This window comes from Ascaphus truei, unplaced genomic scaffold (genome assembly GCF_040206685.1).
Source record: "Ascaphus truei isolate aAscTru1 unplaced genomic scaffold, aAscTru1.hap1 HAP1_SCAFFOLD_747, whole genome shotgun sequence".
NCBI classification, from domain to species: Eukaryota; Metazoa; Chordata; class Amphibia; order Anura; family Ascaphidae; genus Ascaphus; species Ascaphus truei.
The window spans coordinates 67,463-88,982 of record NW_027457082.1 but is presented as its reverse complement, the minus strand read 5'-3'; the positions used below and the strand labels follow the sequence as shown (position 1 = coordinate 88,982).

The 21,520-nt window shown below is 42.7% G+C and overlaps 2 non-coding genes across 2 annotated transcripts; one reads left to right on the top strand and one right to left on the bottom strand.

Annotated features, from left to right (window-relative positions):
- Nucleotides 1–10,885: 10,885 nt before the first annotated feature.
- On the bottom strand, nt 10,886–10,958 carry TRNAK-CUU (transfer RNA lysine (anticodon CUU)). Its single transcript has one exon. It is a non-coding gene; the product is annotated as a tRNA-Lys (tRNA).
- A 10,114-nt stretch (nt 10,959–21,072) lies between these two features.
- TRNAL-UAA (transfer RNA leucine (anticodon UAA)) lies at nt 21,073–21,156 on the top strand. Its single transcript has one exon. It is a non-coding gene; the product is annotated as a tRNA-Leu (tRNA).
- Nucleotides 21,157–21,520: the final 364 nt, after the last annotated feature.

Genomic DNA, 21,520 nt, shown 5'->3' with positions numbered 1-21,520 from the left:
CACCCCCCCCCAGACACCTTCACCCCCCCCAGACACCTTCACCCCCCCCAGACACCGTCACCCCCCCCCAGACACCGTCACCCCCCACCCAGACACCGTCACCCCCCACCCAGACACCGTCACCCCCCACCCAGACACTCACTCACTCTCTCACCCACCCACTCACCCACCCACTCACTCTCTCACCCACCCAGTCACTCACTCACTCACTCTCTCACCCAGTCACTCACTCACCCACCCAGTCACTCACTCACTCACTCTCACCCACCCAGTCACTCACTCACTCTCTCACCCACCCAGTCACTCACTCTCTCACCCACTCACTCACTCTCTCACCCACTCACTCACTCTCTCACCCACCCAGTCACTCACCCACCCACCCACTCTCACCCACCCAGTCACTCACTCACTCTCTCACGCACCCAGTCACTCACCCAGTCACTCACTCTCACCCAGTCACTCACTCTCACCCAGTCACTCACTCTCTCACCCACCCAGTCACTCACTCTCTCACCCACCCACACAGTCACCCATTCAAGTCAGCCCAGTCACCCACCCAAGTCGCCCAGTCACCCACCCAAGTCGCCCAGTTACCCACCCAAGTCTATCCAGTCACCGACCCATCCAGTCACCGACCCACCCAGTCACCCACCCAGTCAGACACCCACCCAGTCACTCAGTCAAAGTCAACCCACCCACCCAGTCACCCAAGTGTCACCCAGTCACCCACCCACCCAAAGTTACTCAGTCACCCACCCACCCAAAGTCACTCAGTCACCCACCCACCCAAAGTCACTCAGTCAAAAGTCACTCAGTCACCCACCCAAAGTCACTCAGTCACCCACCCACCCAAAGTCTCTCAGTCAACCACCCACCCACCCAAAGTCACTCAGTCACCCAGTTACTCAGTCACCCCACCCACCCAGTCACTCAGTCACCCACGCAGTCACTCACTCTCTCACCCACCCAGTCACTCACTCTCTCACCCAGTCATTCACTCTCACCCACCCAGTCACTCACCCACCCAGTCACTCACTCACTCTCTCACCCATTCACTCACCCACCCAGACAGACAGTCACCTGTCTTTTGTTGAAAATATAAGAATAAACAGGTTGCATTGAGATGTTTTTTTCTGAATCAAAATAAGAAAACAGTTAAGTAAACGTTGCGCGCTAAAAGATATTTTTTCGTGGTAGATGCGCTATGGGTTCGGGGAGGGGGGCTGCTCCTTTCATTTGTCTCGGGCCCCATGATTTCTGTTGGCGGCCCTGCATGCAGTAACAAGCAGAGTGATATACTAACACGCAGTAACACGCAGAGTGATATACTAACACGCAGTAACACGCAGAGTGATATACTAACACGCAGTAACACGCAGAGGGATATACTAACACGCAGTAACACGCAGAGTGATATACTAACACGCAGTAACACGCAGAGTGATATACTAACACGCAGAGTGATATACTAACACGCAGTAACACGCAGAGTGATATACTAACACGCAGTAACACGCAGAGTGATATACTAACACGCAGTAACAAGCAGAGTGATATACTAACACACAGTAACACGCAGAGTGATATACTAACACACAGTAACACGCAGAGTGATATACTAACACACAGTAACACGCAGAGTGATATACTAACACGCCGTAACACGCAGAGTGATATACTAACACGCAGAGTGATATACTAACACGCAGTAACACGCAGAGTGATATACTAACACGCAGTAACACGCAGAGTGATATACTAACACGCAGTAACACACAGAGTGATATACTAACACGCAGTAACACGCAGAGTGATATACTAACACGCAGTAACACGCAGAGTGATATACTAACACGCAGTAACACGCAGAGTGATATACTAACACTTAAAACCATCCTATGCGAGGCCAAGAACATAGGAATCTTGGGCGAGAAGGAGTTTTCCTATTTGTTAAAAACCGATCCAATCAGACCGGTTTTTTATTTCTTGCCAAGATTCTTAAAAATCGCCAGCAACCTCCGGGGAGGCCCATCATTTCGGGCATAGGGTCCCTTACCCAAAACTTCTCGGAGTACGTAGACCTGTATCTGCAGAAATACGCCACCAATGCGAAATCGTACCTAAGGGATACGTTACAGGTTCTCAATATTCTATCCACTATACAGTGGCGGGAGAATTACAGGTTAGTAACCTGTGACGTCACTTCGTTGTACACTTCGATAAGACATATGGACGGATGTACAGCGGTAGCTACAGCCCTTGAGAACGACCCTTTGATCCCACAGGACCAGAAACGCTTTTTTAATTGAAGGAATAGAATTTAGTGATATACTAACACGCAGTAACACGCAGAGTATTATACTAACACACAGTAACACGCAACGTGATATACTAACACGCAGTAACACGCAGAGTGATTTACTAACACGCAGTAACACGCAGAGTGATATACTAAGACACAGTAACACGCAGAGTGATATACTAACACGCAGTAACATGCAGAGTGATATACTAGTACGTAGTAACACGCAGAGTGATTTACTAACATGCAGTAACACGCAGAGTGATATACTAACACGCAGAGTGATATACTAGCACGCAGTAACACGCAGAATTATATACTAACATGCAGTAACACGCAGAGTGATATACTAACATGCAGTAACACGCAGAGTGATATACTAGCACGCAGTAACACGCAGAGTGATATACTATCACGCAGAGTGTATACTAACACTCATTAACACGCAGAGTAATATACTAACACGCAATAACACGCAGAGTGATATAATAACACGCAGTGACATTCAGAGAGATATAATAACACGCAGAGTGATATAATAACACGCAGAGAGATATAATAACACGCAGTGACATGCACAGAGATATACTAACACGCAATAACACACGGGTGTATTCACAAAGCAGTGATAAAATCAGTGCTTTTGCGTCCGACTATGGGGCCTTTGCACTAAGCACCGGGAAAAGAAACCGCCAGGCTGTTTATATCGCCGTTTTTGACAGCGTTGCTATCACGGTGCAGAAAGCCCCGAATACCAGTGATAGCAACATTTGCAAAACTGGCGAGTAGCCGGCGCCGTGAAGATCGCCCCTCTGAAGAGAGCTCACCCGACGAGTTGATTCTGCTGCAGAGAGATAGAGACGCCTCTCCCTGCGCAAATCTCACCAGAAAATGTTTAATATTACATGTAATACTAGTGTATTGTAGTAGTGGGTCTCCGGAGCAGAACCTCGTATATTTCAGGTCCGGGGACCCCCTGCTTCCCGAGATACAGGCCCCGTTATGGGGTGCCGGTATCTCCTATGCATTTTATTCCCACCGTCACGTGACGCGGGACATTTAAATGCATAGGAGATACCGGCACCCCATAACGGGGCCAGTATCTCGGGAAGCGGGGTGTCCTAAAATCAACGAGGTTCTGCTCCGGAGACCCCTTGCTACAATACACAAGTATTAAAACCCAAATAGAAAAAATTGAACAAATTCGTACCGTATCTGCTATGGTAATGAAGCTGCTTTAATGTCATTTTGTATTAATAGTGTGCGGGAGCAGGGGGTCTCCTGAGATGAACTGCATTGATTTCAGCCTCGGGGACCCCCTGCTTCCTGAGTTACAGGCCCAGATATGGGGTGCCGGTATCTCCTTCCTTATTTAAATCCCCCGGTCACGTGACGCGGATGATTTCAAAAATGTCGGCGATACCGGCACCCGATGCCCCATACCAGGGCCTGTAACTCAGAAAGCAGGGGGTCGCTGAGGCATAAATCAAAGTACTTCAGCTCAAGAGACCCCTTGATCCCGCACACAATTATTAAAAATTACATTAAAGCAGCTTCATTACCTTAGCGGATAGCCACTAAGGCAATGAAGGGGTTAAGGCACATTAGCATGTTTATTGTGGGCAGAGGGGTTTAGTGAATCGGGTACTTGGCCCTTCTCTCGTCCCATCTGCCCCCAATAAACATTACAATATGTACTAACCACCAATACCACCCCCTGTGCCCCCACATAAAAACATTTTAATTTCTTTCTGCACAGGATTGATGCCAGAGGCCGGCGGGGGTCCCCGTGACTGTCCGTGGGCCTCCAGGTTGTCCCCGCGGGTGTCTGGGGGCCCTCGGGTGTCTGGGGACCCTTGCGGTACCAATCCTGTGGCAAAATTATATTTTTTAACACATTGCAATAAATACACCCCCCCCCCCCATTCTATACAGTACAGTAATTGGCAAAATTACTATTATCCAGATATGGATAATAGCTAATTTGCCCATTATAAAATCAATCATTAGCCAGTCAGCATAAATAAAGTAAATAAAACGTGTAACTTACTCCTAAGCAAACAAACAAAATGAACCCACTACAAGCGCTAACCTACATCAATAACAAATGTGATATAAACAAAAGTGAATATATGTGAATATTAACCACTGAAGTAAATAGTGAAAGCAATGCTGCCAAGGGGAACTACATAAAACAGATGATTCCAAACCTGTTGAACAAATATACAAATACAAAATAAGAGTCCCCGGCGCTAATAATAAAGTCCAAGATACCGCAGTCCAATTAGATAGTCCGGGAGGAGGAGCTTAGTGTTTTGAGCCGGTCCAGCCACCATAGCCGCCTGACGCTGTGAGCGCCCTGTATTGCTGACATCATCGATTCGCTAGTCGCGGGTGCTGCATTCAGTGAGTCTCTCCGTATGCTGATCAGGCTGTTAACAGGTTGCGGACGGCATCCGTGAGTCATATCACTATCCCTCATTTATTGTAAGTGTGTGTAGTTTGTGTTTTTAATCTTTTATTAAAGTGTAGTACGTATTACACCATATCGTGTCCTATTCCCTTCACGCATGGGTGTGCTGTATCCGGTGTACCTGCGAGTGTAATCGCCATCCCAAGGGAAGAATCACCGCATCATACCACGTGGGGTCCGTGGAATACCGTGTTGAAGACGGGACACAAGTACAGATTCTCTCCCCTGTACCAACAAGAGAATATCTTGTAAGTAGGGTTTCTAAGTTCTAGATAGGGACTTGTGCTGTTACATACTGCGAAATTGGTGTGTCCTCTTTTTCTATAATTTCAGAATCACTGTGGAGTTAACCCTCAGGACACCCCCACCGGCCTGGAACTTTCCTGATACTCCATCTACCAATCCAGAGAAGTCCTATATCTAAGACTATCTAATTGGACTACGGTATCTTGGACTTTATCATTAGCGCCGGGGACTCTTATTTTGTATTTGTGTAACTTACTCCTGCCATCATGAAGGGCGTCCTCGTCAGCATACTGCAGATCCATGTCCTCCAATGCCAGCAAGAATACAAGAAAAAATACAATCTAATGGCCCCTAGCCCCTTAATCACCCTAGCGGTTAATTACCACTATAATAATTAAGGGGTTAACCCACACTCCCCTGCTACCCACCAGGGATGCCTAAGCACCCACCCCGGGATCACTATACCCACCCTGTACCCATTGTTTGGCATTGCAGTACATCATACCCATATAATATGGGCATGATAAGCCACTAAAGAAGTCAATGGTCACACTAATAAAAAAAAGCATGAAGGCCAAAAATACACAATAATAAAAGATACAGTACACATAAGCAGCTAAACACCCCAATTAAATAAATTAAAGCACTAGCCAACCAATCAATTTTAAACACTAGCCAACAAAACAAATAATGAATTTAAACCAGTAACCAACAAAATAAATAATTAATTCAAAACACTAAGCAATTGAAAAATGAAATAAAAACAAGCCATCCAAATTACAAACAATTTACACCAAACAATAAACAGAAAAAGAAAAAACAACAATCAATAGAAAACAAGCTTTTGCCAAAAAGGGGACAGATTAATACATTATCAGTCAATGGGCAATGAAAAACATTAAAAGAAACAAATACAATAAAAAAAAACTTGTAAAAATAAAATTAAATACATTCAATATTTTTCTTACCTTTAGAAGCGTTGACACTCTCAATCTCGGCGATTCTGCAAGCTCTCGTATTATGAAGGTCGTCCTCATCACTGTCCATGTCCTCCGTTGCCAGAAACAATACAATAAAAAATACAATCTAATGGCCCCTAACACTGTTGGGCCCATCTAAATAGGCTGAAAGAGGTCCTCAAGTCTCTAAGAGAGGCAAGGCTCACAGCCAACCCTAAGAAATGTGCCTTAGGTAAGGCGGAAACCAAATACTTAGGGTTTGCAGTGGGAGGTGGAAAAGTTAGACCACTAGCTGACAAGGTAGCTGCCCTGAAAGAAGTTCCGACCCCCCGAACAGAAACGCAGGTACGTTCCCTGTTGGGTTTAGCAGGATACTATCGCAGGTTCATCCCCAACTACTTGGAAGTTGCAGCCCCACTAACAAACCTCACAAAAAAGTGGCCCCTACACAAGTGGTATGGTCAAGGGAGTGCCAGAGAGCCTTTCAGGAGGTAAAAAGGTGTCTATCAGAGGGTCCCGTCGTTAGAAGCCCAGACTTCGATAAGCCTTTAATCGTGCAAACCGATGCCTCAGAGATAGGGCTAGGGGCAGTGCTCTCACAACAGTTTGAGGGAGTGGAACATCCGATCCTTTTTCTGAGTAGGAAATTTTTCCCAAGGGAAAAAACTACTCAGTGATTGAGAAGCTGTGCCTCACAGTAAAGTTGGCAATCGAGGCCTTGAGGCATTACCTGGCAGGAGTCCATTTTAATTTGGTAACAGACCATGCTACATTAAAGTGGTTAAATACTATGAAGGACTCCAATGCTAGGTTGACCAGGTGGTATATGGCCCTCCAACCCTTCTCGTTTGAGATTCAGCACAGGCCTGGAAAAGAAAATGCAAATGCTGATTTCTTCTCTAGAGAAGTGGTGGATGGTCGGGCTTCAGCCATGTGTGGCCCCAGCCACACACTTAGGAAAAAAGGGATCCAGCGCTCCACGGATTTCTAAATAAAGAAAATGTATTTATGTGCCACACAACGTTTCGACCAACAGGTCTTTCTTAAGTGACTAGGCATACACCAAATGAGGATCTACCCAATATATATATATATCCTCTAACATTAACAATCAACAGGTGAAAATAGTGAAAATTACACCCAGCTGACCCCAATCCGCCTCCCCTGATCAGTCCTATGTCCATACATTGCCCCAATAGTTCGTGGTAGTCTTCCGGTTCGCTGAACTTCTTCCGGTTTTGCGTTCCAGTGACGTCATAATCCTCTTCTGCGCATGCGCCATCCGCGCTTGCGTTCCAGCGTCGTCTCCCTGTCTCCGTTGGTCAGGTCTGACGTCTGCCATCGTATTCCGATTGGTTCTCTGCTCCTCGTCATCCCGTGGGGGTGGTTTACTCATCTTGTGAGCTACACACATATCCTCTCTCTGTGCCATGGTTTGGGAGATTCTTCTGCGTCCTCTGTCGTCATGGTAACCTTGTTGTCATCCTGGTATCTCCTTTTCTTCGTGTGAAAGTTGGCTATTCTTCTATGATTTAGTGTGTAATATCTGTCCTTTGGTATACATAGAAAAAGTCTTTATGTGTGATCAGGGGTTGCTTTCTGTAGTGTGAACAAGTGCAAAAAAGTGGTATTAAGTGCAAAAAAACAACAACATTTAATAAAAACTTTATGGAGTGCTTGTCAATCTGTTCTATCACTTACTCACATTAAAGGCTTTCCACCAACAGCAGCCATGCCACCTAAGAAACGTTTTATCTCCTTTTAAGAAAACAGTTGTATGATATGTAATCATTAAGCCCTTTTGGATGTACTGTATCTAAAGTGTATGTCCAGTATGATTCACGCTGTAGTAATAGTGTGTTAATATCAATGCCTGTTGCCTTTCTTTTTATGTGCTCTATCCCCATTAAACGAAGGGATGAAACTGGGTGTTTGTCTCTGTGTACAGTGATCAATGAAAACTGTATTCTCTGATTTGTTATTGATCCTGCTTTTATGTTCAATGAATCTGATCTTCAGACTCCAACTAGTTTTACCCACATATAAAAGACCACAGGGGCATTTAATGATATATATGACTTGAGTGGTAGTGCAGGTGATGCGTTTATTAATTTTAAATTTTGCACCACTCCTTGGGTGACAAAATACATCGCCTGTCATCATGCTATTGCACACCGAACAGTTAAAACACTTATAGCAGCCTGGTTTTGGGTCACTTAAAAAATGTGTACCCACGTAATGTTTGTGTTTATCTGCTTTGATAAGAATATCCCTGATGTTTTCTCCTCTTTGATAGGCAAATCTAGGTTTTTCCTTACATATTTGGCCTAATATCAGATCTGTTTGAAGAATTTTCCAGTGTTTTTGTATGGTTTGTTTGATAAATTTACTTGCAGTCGTGTATTTACTGACAAAGGTCATTTTTTCTTCACATTCAACTGGCCTATTTTCCTCTAGTGGTTCCTTTTCCAAAGATTTTTCCACTATGGAAGCTTTATGACCTCTTTCTGTGAATCTTGTTTTAATTTCTTTTAAGGTTCTGGCCAAGTGTGAGGGCCTGTCAACAATTTTTCCCGCCCTTATTTTTTGTGAATAGGGTAACATTCTCTTTAAGGAGTCTGGATGAAAGCTAGACCCATGTAATGTAGAATTCCTATCCGTAGGTTTCCGGAATAGGTCTGTATGCATTTCATGTCCATTATATGTAATTAGTACATCTAGGTAAGATATCTGTGATTTACTCCAATTTTTTGTAAATTTAATTGGTGTGGGTAGTTCTGCCAAGTATGTGAAGAACTCAATTAGTTCATTTTCAGTTACCTCCCAGATGATAAAGAGGTCGTCTATATAACGACAATAAAAGAGCATTTTACTAAAAAATTGTGTGCCATAGATGTATTGTTCCTCAAAATGGGACATGTATAAATTAGCATAAGAAGGTGCTACATTGCTACCCATAGCGGTACCTGTTGTCTGCAGATAAAAATTTGTCTCAAATTTGAAGTAATTCTTGTGTAAAATAAAATGTAGCAGGAGCATGATATAGTCAGTTGGTGGCCCTTTTGTGTGATTCCTTTCTAATTTTTCTCTGACCACATTTAAGCCTTCTGTGTGAGGGATGATCGTGTAGAGACTGGTGACATCCATGGTCACCAGTAGTATGTCTTTATCATTATACTCCATAGATCTTATGTATGAGTATTAACGTACTTGGAGCTGCTTTTATGTAGTGTTCTCTAGTCTCCTGGCTTTATCTATGTAGATCTGAATTGGGTACTCCACTAACACTCAGTGCGCAAGCATTCCTGCTCTTTATATGATATGACCATTTGGAGTGTGCTGTAGAATGATTCAATGATTAATATGCTGTGAAGATTTGCTTCACTATGCTGTGAATCATTTACCCTCCACCACTACATTATCAGTAGCACTTCTATATATATTGGATGGCAATACATTGTTAACTAACATCCTTAAGTGCTCTGTGGTTTACAAATTTAAGCAGGACTGCTGTAGTTCTACGATACATCCTAGTCACTGAGTGTGTACGTTTATTGAATTACTACTACTAGTGTACCTGATCTCATAGGTGCCCCAGAGGGGTTCATACCCTGACTAAATAGCGTTCTGTGTCCTGAAGCCTCTACTATTAATTGTCGTTTGAGACCACTCTAACACACATTCACTGACACAGACGCTAGGTACTGTCAATTTAATTTATTTTTAATGCACAATACATGACGTTTTTGGTAACATGTTTTATGGAAAATATATTAAAAGTTAAATTTTAATTAAGTAGGAGTGCAGTATAGTGAATTCTTTTAGGAGACACATCCATTTTGTGTTTTCCTTCCCCCCCTTTTCCTGATTCACTTTTTCAGTTCACAGTTTGCACCCACTTTTTTGGATTACCATTTATTTACTCATTATTTGCTTCAATTGGTGTGGTTTTGTGATCACTCCCTAACCCTAGTGTTTTTTCTCAATAAATAAGCCTTTGCAAGAAACCCACGTGTGGTTGCATGTACCCTGCAACACCCCGCCATAGCAGTTGGGAGTGGGAAGTCGTGATTCCGATGAGGTGAGCGCGGTGACTAGTCCCAGTGCTAACGTAATAGAGGGGGCAGTGGTTGCCGATGCGGGTGGTACCTGAGTCGGTGCGGACTGTACAAAGGCATGGAGCTGACCCATGCATCTCTTGTTCTGGTCCAGTATCGTTCCAGTTTTTAAAATAGGCTGGCGTGCAGGGTGAAAACTCGACCCACCTTATTATCCCATGGGAAGGGAGGGAAAATCCACATATAGAAAAGAAAAAGCAAAAATAGTATTATATTGCTTTTATTTTAAAAAACATAAAGTAATGCACTTACATAAGTGACTTTGTGGTGAGCATTTAGACCACCCTGGGTTCTCTCTCTCTCTCTCTCTCTCTCTCTCTCTCTCTCTCTCTCTCTCTCTCTCTCTCTCTCTCTCTCGATTCTGAATATTTCAGCAGCGCTATGTTTCTGTTTTAATGATAGTACTCTTCAAGTTCAACAATAATGAACGAAGGCTTCACAGTAGTGCTAAAGTTACCTTTTCCAAGCTAGGAACAGAATTTGTATTGCCATTCTGTGCTCTTTCATGCATACTCAGTGTTGCAACATATGTTTGAAGTTAGCAAGAATACATGACAATTTGAAAATGTTCAGCAGGTACCGTAGCGGCCATGGAAGAATTACTAGGTTGCTATACTTAGTTGCCCGGCTATACTTATTACCCAGTATAATGCCTGTAGTGCCACATCCAAAGTCATCCCGTTTTTAATAGGATTTGTCTCCGGTCTTATAAATTCCATCCAAAAATGCTAAAACTGTGCATTTCCCATTCAAAAGTAATCAGCAAGAAGGGAAAAGAAAATGGAAACGCCCAACGTGGGGCTCGAACCCACGACCCTGAGATTAAGAGTCTCATGCTCTACCGACTGAGCTAGCCGGGCAACTTTTTTTAACTATTTTATCCGTCACCTTTGCACAATCTCATCTATCCTTTTTTTTGCATACTTATGGATGGTGCAGAGGAATCCAAGTGTTGAATCATCTCACAAAGAAGCATTTAAAAAGTATCGTCCCCGCTCGTCTCACCCGCAGTACGCATAAGAGGAGCACTTGCCTGGCCTGCTGACATGCGGAGCTCCAGGAAGATGCAGTTAACTTGTTATACATTTCCTTGTTAATGTATTTGCCTTTTAACTAGGTCCAGTTGACCACATGACTAATCACAGGGGGTCCCGGGTGTATCCAGATGGGTCCATGGACGGGACGTCCCGAGAGGTTCTCAAGGGGCACTATGCCCTACCCCCCCCCCCATCCTTAGAGTGATGGGGGTACCCATGACGGGGCGTACATATCGCCCACTCATTCTCTTTTTCTTTTTCTTCCTTTCTATCCCCCCCCCCCATTCTTCCCTACCTACCTTCCCCAGCCCACGCTAAACAGAGACAAAACCCAGCTGAGCCGAACCGAAAGTCCAGACACTGAGATTACACAAAGCAACTACGCAGATCACAAGAGGAGCTCTGAAGGCAAGTCCCCCCTCCATCGTGGGAAAATGGAGGGAAAGGTAAGACGCAATACACACGCCAAAACCATAAATGGCTCTTAAAACGACACTTAAATTAATATCCTTAAATGTTAGAGGGTTAAATTCGACCATCAAAAGAAAACTTGCCCTCCAAGAGTTCAAAAAAACAAAAGGCAACATACTATTTTTACAGGAAACGCATTTCAATACTACGACCCCCCCAAACACCTTCCAGAGGGTTTTCCCACAGGCGTACTATGCGTCATGCCCCACAAAAAAAAGAGGGGTAGCGGTCTTATTTAAGCATACGGTCAAATTCTTGTTTAAACAAGAGACTGCTGACCCAGAAGGGAGATACATTATCCTCCAAGGTACCCTGTCGGGAGTGGATGTCACTCTTGTTAACATCTATGCCCCAAACGAAGGCTAACCCAAATTCTTAAGAGATCTATGTGACCTTATCAACCCCCAAACTCGAACTACATTGTTATTAGCAGGAGATTTAAACATGATAGCAATGCCGGAACTAGATAGAACAAACCCCTCAGGGACTCCACATCCCCGTGTCACGGAAAAGAATGCCAGAGAATTTAGACAGATAATGAAGGAGTTCTCCCTGACAGACATTTGGAGGGCCCAGCACCAGGGGCAGCGGGACTACTCCTATTTCTCCCCCCCACACCAAACCTACTCAAGGATTGATTATTTTCTGGGTACTAAAGACATCTTCCAGGCAACATCCCAGTCAGACATAGGATCAATATCTTGGTCGGATCACGCCCCGGTCTCGCTGACACTCTCCCTCCCCTTCTATAGAACTAACCAATATAATTGGAAACTGAACGATTCTCTGTTAAATCAAGTAGATGTAGAAATAGAGATTAAACAAAAACTCAGAGAATACTTCACGCTGAATAAGAGCTCTGTAGAGTCACCAGCAATGTTATGGGAAGCCCATAAGGCGACAATCAGAGGGAATATCATCTCCATAGCATCACATAAGAAAAAAATAAAGCAAAAACTCTATAATGAGCTAGCGGAGAAAGTCAAACTTTTGGAGCAAAAACATAAAACTAATCCCTCGAAAAAACTATTCAAATTGCTAGACAAAACTAGATCTGAACTTAAGCAGATCCAAATGGATGAAGTGGAGAGGGCGTTACGGTGGACCAAACAAAACTATTATGATAAAGCGAATAAAGCCGACCGATTACTCGCCTCCAAATTGCGCGGTATGAGAGCTAAATCCCAAATATCAGCTATTTTGACAAAATCAGGTACGAAGACACATTGTGAGATGCAAATAGCGAACGAATTTTCGGACTATTATAACAAATTATATAACCTAAATTTTCCCAAAAATAAATCATCAGACGCAGAGGCTATTTATACATACTTGGAAGCGTGTAAACTTCCGACACTTTCGGAAAGTAACCTCTCAGACCTAAATAAAGAAATCTCCCTAGAAGAATTGATAGATGCAATTGCCCAATTAAAACCCAACAAAACGCCAGGCCCACATGGATTCTCCAATCAATACTACAAAAAATTTAAGGCGGTCCTGGCCCCGTATCTACTCGATATGTTTAATGCGTTTCTGGAAGGAACAGTCATCCCACCATCTATGTCTAAAGCTAATTTAGCAATCATACCAACGGAAGGGAGAGACCCACTACAGTGTGGTAACTATCGCCCCATAGCCCTCCTTAATTCGGATCTAAAACTGTTCAGCAAAATTCTGGCAAATAGACTGACCCCCATACTCCCAAGCCTGATACTGCTGCGGCCAAGTTTATTCGAGCATTTGCCCGTTCTTGGCCGCAGCAGTAGCCTGGCGCGCGCCGGAGGGTGACGGGCGCGCGCCGAAGCAGCGGAAGAGCGCCCTCCGATCGGGGCGCTCTCCCTACCGCTGCCGGGTCCGCCGGGTCCCCCGGAACCCCCTGCCGCCGTCCCCCACATCGCGGGACACCAGGGCTCGGTGACGCGCGGCACGCCGAGGGGCGGCCACTAGCAAGCCGGGAAATCTCCCGGCTTGCGGATCTGGCCGCACTGCGATTAAGTGTGTCGCCAGTGTACATATAGATCAAGTCGGGTTTATTTCCGGCAGACAGGCCTCAGACAATACTAGGAAAATTATAGATATAATCGACCATGTACATCTCTCATCCACAAAGGCCATCCTGTTGAGCTTGGATGCGGAAAAAGCATTCGACAGGATTAGGTGGCACTTCCTAGACCAAACCCTACTTAAATATGGATTTCAGGGCCCATATCTAGAAGGGGTAAGAGCCCTATACAGATCTCCCACGGCTATAGTGAAACTCCCAGGAGGAGACTCAAACCCTATAAACATAAAGAATGGTACTCGACAGGAATGTCCCTTGTCTCCGCTTCTGTTTGCTCTCTCTATTGAACCCTTGGCAGCAACAATTAGAGACGAAAAAAACATAAACGGAATTGTAATAGGAGAGACAAACTACAAAATATCCCTACTTGCCGACGACATTATCCTAACTCTCGCCAACCCCTTGATTTCACTCCCGAACTTACATTCACAACTAGATAAATTTAGCAAAATATCGGGATATAAAATCAACATGGATAAGTCGGAAGCATTGAACCTAACCCTGTCGGATTCTGAAGTTAAATTACTACAAGCAAATTTTAAATATAGGTGGAACTCCACAAAGATCAAATACTTAGGAATCCAAATAACAAGGGAGTATAATACACTATACAAACATAACTATCCACCATTATTTAAGAGGCTAAAAAAGGACCTCCAGAGCTGGAACGAATACCAGATATCTTGGTTAGGAAGAATAGCCACGATCAAAATGAATATCCTACCAAGGCTCCTGTATTATTTCCAGACGCTTCCTATAGATATTCCAATGCCGGAGCTTAAAAACATACAAAACAGAATTTTCCAATTTATCTGGCAAAATAAAACACCCAGGGTAGCTAGATCTATTATGCTAGCCCCAAAAGATTGCGGAGGCTTGGCAGTCCCGGATATCATTAAATACTATTTGGCGGCCCAACTCAAACAAGCAATAATTTGGAACAATGATCCAGCTACCAGTTGCTGGGTGGGACTTGAATCTACCTATACAAGACCTCTCTCTCTCCCGGCTGCTATGTGGACCGAGAGGGGAGGAGAGACCTTCTGGGAGCAATGAAATGTACATGGTGGATATGGTCTAGAAATAAAAATAAATATGGTCTGACAGCCAGTCCAACACTACTAACCCCTATATTCCATAACCCTGAATTCTCCCCAGGCTGGCTCCCACAGAGACTCAATAAATTTAAGACGTTAAAGCTGATGGTAGCTGACGACTTTGTAGATAACGGTATAATTCTACCACTCCAGGCGCTGGAGAAGAAACACCAAATCATAAATATACCAGTGTTTGGTTACCTCCAAATCAAGCACTACCTGCAATCAGTCTCCAAAGATTCGGCATTCAAAGATTTAACAAATTTTGAAAGACTGTGTAGGAAAGGATACTACTGTAAAGAAAAAGGTGAACAAAATAAAAGTGCGCGACTACAGTATATAAGTGACGTGATAAGTGTAATACAATGGAATAGGTGACCTTGTGTATATATTGAAGTATATGGAGCATCTGCAGCTGTGATACCAGGGATGGCTCTGGTCCCCCCTATAAGCACACAAAAATACAAAAAACACAGCGCACAACGCTCATAGTGCATTAAATGATATCTTTAGTAACCAAAATAAGGAGGTAAGTATTGTGCGTACATTTAAATAAAATAAACAAGCATTTCAGGGTTATTGTTACCCAAACACCAACGGACGCCCGTGATAGTCTCGTGGCTCCTCACTCCAACAGCCTCGGTGTAGGGTCTGGATAATATCCACTCCAATCGCTGGTATTTCAGCCTCTCGCCTTGGGGTAAGGCTAGTACAGTCTCACGTTAGGTGAACAGCAGTCCAGAATGACCTCCGCTTGTGTGCGCAATGTCCGTCACTGCACAGGTCTCGTTTGCAACGGAGCAGCGTAGCACACGCTGTTTGACGTCCTGGTCGAGCGCTTCCGGGTCTGTGACGTCATAAAACAGCGAGAGTTCGTCGCAAGTCTACAGAACACCGGACCGGTTCTCTGGGAGTGCTGGGGTATAGAGGGTTCGCAAAGTTCTTAGTCCAACGCGTTTCGAAACCACATGGGTCTCTTCATCAGGGAATAAAGACTAATCAATCTATTGGCATTTAAATACCCCTCGTGCGTCACTGATTGGTCCCTCCATTAAGGGGTTGGAGCCAATCGCACCGCAGCTGGGAGGAGTCAAAGAGCTCCTATGGCAACTGAGAATGCATCCTAACAAAACAAACTAAAATCAACTTTATTTATACACAAATTGACAAACAAATCATATACGATGACTCTAGAATAAAGAAAAAAGAATTAGTACACACTTATATGAACAGATGCATTTGAACGTGGGTAGTGATTTACACATCACCAACATAATTTTATTTTATTTTATTTGAAAAAGAAGCACGAGCTAAAAAAATCAATGGATAGGTTAAAACCATAAAATTTATAGAAAAATTAAAAGATTTAAAAATGAATGTATTATAAAAGAGTGCCAGCTCAAAATATAGATACACATAAACCTAGCTACATCACCAGTAGGAGGTGGTCAGTACAGGGACCATATATCTATATCCTCAGGGATTTGACCTTTTCACGCTCATGCTTACCGAACTCATTTCAATTATACACTGACCTCCAAAAATTTATACGAAACCTCACATTAAAAAGGCATTTTATTAAATTAGATATGGAAGGCAATGAAGTTCTAAATAAAACAGGAGTGTCTATTGTCCCACCTGAGGTTGTTATAGGTGAGAATATAGAACCCATACAAAGCTTGAGGCATACTCATTTTAAGGGGAAATCAAAATTTTATCCCTCTCACTCTAAAGGTCATCATGTTGAGACCTTTTTCAACATGGTTAACAATGACTTCACTCTATTGAGTAACACCATGAAGTCGAGTGACATAAAGCATAATCTCACTAAAAAAGAAACGCTAGCATTAAAATTCTTAAAGGAGAATAATCATCTGATAATTAGACAGGCGGATAAGGGAGGTGGTGTCGTTCTACAGAACCGAAAGGACTATGAAGGAGAAGCTTTGCGACTCCTGAATGACACCACTTCATACTCTAGGCTTAAAAAAGATCCAACCTTGGACTTTCTAAATTTACTCAAAACTTTATTAGATCAAGCATTAAACTCTGGTGTTATCACCAAGATTGAGTATGAATTTTTGTTCACTAGTTCCCCCAAGATCCCGATATTTTATCACCTCCCAAAAAACCACAAATCAATAACAAATCCCCCAGGCAAACCGATAATCTCGGGAATAAATAGTCTAACAGCCAACTTGCCACAGTATGTTGACCACTTTTTGCAGCCCTATGTTGAAAAACTCCCTTCCCATCTAAGGGATTCCACGTCACTGCTCAACCTGTTACAAGATATAGAGTGGAAGGATTCTTACAGGTGGTTAACATGTGACGTGCAGGCCCTATATACTAATATACCACACCAACAGGGCCTAGCATCTGTGGATTTTTTTCTATCTGGCGATGTTAAATTACATGATTTGAATAAAAACTTCATTCTGGATTCCATCCATTTTATTTTGAAGCATAATTATTTTATGTTTCTGGAGGAATTCTTCCTGCAGGTTTGCGGAACTGCAATGGGCACTAGATTTGCCCCCAGTTTCGCAAACCTGTACATGGGAGAATGGGAGCAAAAGTGCATTTTAAATAATAATCCCTTCAGAGAAAATATCATTATTTGGCGTCGCTTTATAGACGACATTATATGTCTGTGGGATGGGGACCAATATTCTGTAAGTCTTTTTTTGAAGTACATAAATAATAACAATAGAAACTTGACCTTCACTCATGTGGAAAGTGTCAAGGAGATTAACTTCTTGGATTTGAACTTGATGGTGTCTGATGAGGGGAACCTTATAAGCAAAACCCATTTCAAGGATGTGGATTCAAATAACCTCCTGATGGCCTCAAGTAACCATAAAAAATCTTGGATTCAGAACATACCTGGGGGCCAATTTTACAGGTTGAGAAAAAACTGTAGTTTGGACTCAGACTTTGAAAAACAGGCTGGTGATCTAACCTCAAGATTCCTAGAAAGAGGTTATACCCTCAAAAAACTTACTGATGATCTTGATAGGGTAAGAAAAATAGATAGAAAACAAATGCTAGTTCCAAAAATCAAACAACAAAAGAAACAAATTATAAGTGAGGAAAAATGTAATGTTGCCTTTATTACAAACTTTAATTCGATGACTTCATATATAGAGAAGATTGTAAAGAAGCACTGGTCAATCCTGTCAAATGACCCAATTTTGGGGACACACATTTCTAAGTTCCCAAGGTTCATATATAGAAGAGCAAAAAATCTAAAAAATGCTTTGTCCCCTAGTGACATTAACATCAAAACTGCACCTGTGGGAGACAAAAGATGGTTAAATACTAAAAAACCTTGTGGAAACTTCAAATGTGGAAAATGTTCGGTGTGTAAACACTTGCACTCTAACAGAAAAACTTTTGTCTGTCCTAAAACTGAGGAAATTTATGAAATATCAGATTTTATTAATTGTAATTCGGATCATATTGTATATTTAATCGAATGCCCCTGTGGCTTGTTCTATGTAGGGCGCACTAAGCGCCAATTAAAAACACGTATACAAGAACATATACGAAACATAAAGAATGGTCTGTTTACCCATAGCCTCTCCAAGCACTATGCCTTACATCATAATAAAGATCCCATGTCCCTGCGCTTCAAAGGTATTAAACATGTCCCTAAGAGCAGAAGGGGTGGGGATAGGGTAAAGGATTTATCCTTTCAAGAGACCTTCTGGATATATAAATTGGGCACATTATATCCGGGAGGCCTCAATGAGGATATAGCTATATGGTCCCTGTACTGACCACCTCCTACTGGTGATGTAGCTAGGTTTATGTGTATCTATATTTTGAGCTGGCACTCTTATAATACATTCATTTTTAAATCTTTTAATTTTTCTATAAATGTTATGGTTTTAACCTATCCATTGATTTTTTAGCTCATGCTTCTTTTTCAAATAAAATAAAATTAAATTATGTTGGTGATGTGTAAATCACTACCCATGTTCAAATGCATCTGTTCATACTGTATAAGTGTGTACTAATTCTTTTTTCTTTATTCTAGAGTCATCGTATATGATTTGTTTGTCAATTTGTGTATAAATAAAGTTGATTTTAGTTTGTTTTGTTAGGATGCATTCTCAGTTGCCATAGGAGCTCTTTGACTCCTCCCAGCTGCGGTGCGATTGGCTCAAACCCCTTAATGGAGGGACCAATCAGTGACGCACGAGGGGTATTTAAATGCCAATAGATTGATTAGTCTTTATTCCCTGATGAAGAGACCCATGTGGTTTTGAAACGCGTTGGACTAAGAACTTTGCGAACCCTCTATACCCCAGCACTCCCAGAGAACAAGTCCGGTGTTCTGTAGACTTGCGACGAACTCTCGCGGTTTTATGACGTCACAGACCCGGAAGCGCTCGACCAGGACGCCAAACAGCGTGTGCTCCGCTGCTCCGTTGCAAATGAGACCTGTGCAGTGACGGGCATTGCGCACACAAGCGGAGGTCATTCTGGACTGCTGTTCACCTAACGTGAGACTGTACTAGCCTTACCCCAAGGCGAGAGGCTGAAATACCAGCGATTGGAGTGGAGATTATCCAGACCCTACACCGAGGCTGTTGGAGTGAGAAGGAGAGAGCCACGAGACTATCACGGGCGTCCGTTGGTGTTTGGGTAACAATAACCCTGAAATGCTTGTTTATTTTATTTAAATGTACGCACAATACTTACCTCCTTATTTTGGTTACTAAAGATATCATTTAATGCACTATGAGCGTTGTGCGCTGTGTTTTTTGTATTTTTGTGTACTACTGTAAAGGGCTGATTTCGGAGATATATCTGGGCCTGGCGCGATCAGCGGGTTGTTCCCAACATAGCTATATGATCAAATGGGCAGAAGATTTGAATACAGAGATCGATAGAGAAGACTGGGAGGACATTTGGGAGGTAGCTGCAAAAACATCAATCTGTACCACTATCAAAGAGAATTTTTATAAAATTCTATTTCATTGGTACCTAACCCCGAGCAGGCTGGCTAAGATCTTCCCCGGGTCCCCGGATTTGTGCTGGAGGGGATGCGGGCAAAAAAGAGATATGGTTCATATTTGGTGGAGTTGGCCAAAAATTCAGGTATTCTGGGTCATGATACAAACATTGATCAGAGAGTACTTGGGGGTGGAGGTTGAGGTGGAACCGCTGACCATTGTGCTGGCCAAACCAATAGATGAATGAGGAACAGCAGAAAGTAAGATGATCACTCATGTAATGACAGCTGCCCGCTGTGTTATTGCGGCTGGCTGGAAAAAGGTGAATGCGCCTTCTAGGCAGACTGTCTTACGGAGACTAAGGGAAATAAAGATGATGGAGCTCCTCACAGCACAGTTGAAAAACGGACAAATTTCACAAAATTTGGGAAATATGGCCAGGAAACTAAAGACTCCATAGAAATAAATACAGAAAGACCAGACAAATGGGCTCGTCTTACCCCCCCCCCCCTCCACCCCTCCCACCCACCCTTCATTTTCTTCTTTTCTACATTCTACTCTTTCCTTTGTTAAGCCAATGAGAGACACTTACGGAAGGGGCTGCTTCCTTAACACAACCGGAAATAGGAAGACAGACCACACTTATTGAAAAACAGTGTTATAGCAACTATTTTATTTCAGTAATGATGACGAACTGTTAATGCCCTTTGTTGTATGAACAAGTGACACTGTTAAAACATCACATGTATTCCAAGACTATATATTTGTTATGTCTCTCTAAAACAATAAATACAATTGAAACAAAAAAAAAAGTAAACAACAATGTATACAGATCACTGTATGAATACAATAATAAGATGTGTTATCTGCATTGGATAAAATGTATAGAATTATGTTTCCAAATAAGTCTCTCTCTCTCTCTCTCTCTCTCGTCAAACTTTTTTTGACAGGTACCACGCCCCCTTTTCCCCTAAGCCCCGCCCCCTTTGGGCCTTAAACCCGCCCTATGCCCCGCCCCTTCCGTATCCGTCCCCGCCCCCTGCGCAAATTTTTTTAGGTTGCCGCCCCCTACGCCAAAAAAACGCAGTTGACGCACCCTAAGCCAAAAAACCACGGTTGACATCCCCCTGAATCCATTTTTTATTATGATGTGTATTTTTTATTCTTTTTTGTGATTGGTGCGTACTGTTGACGTAGATTGGAGGGGGCATGTCTGGACATGTTTATTCTGAAATAACGCAGTGCGCATGTCAGAAAAGTTCAACAGACGTTGAAAAGAGGGCATAGCGTTTTTTTTTAAAATTCAGACAGAATATGGTTTTAAGAGGCTAACCCCATCAGGTGTCAGGGTGGCCGAGTGGTTTAAGGCGTTGGACTTAAGCTCCAATGGACGTATGTCCGCGTGGGTTCGAATCCCTCCCCAGACATAATCTTTTTATATTTTTTTTATTTGTATAGAGACGGTACAGGGATTAGACGCAACAGGGGCTAAATAAAAATAAAAAGTACAAGTGTATAATCAAAATTGTTTATTTTATTTTTAAAAGCTACAACAGTTTTCAAGCAGGAAATAATTACATGTCATATTTACAAGTAAAAAAGTAAATAAGGTATTAAACGGCAGTTAAGGCCTTAATAGACTAAATTCATCTAGAGTCGTTAAGTTAGTACGATACATAGTATAGAGGGACAGCAATACAATGTCTTATTTTACAGAGGGAAAAAAATTAAACAGCTTATTTATAGTTTCAACCAGTCAGCCGACGGCATTAATAGACTACCCCTCCTCTT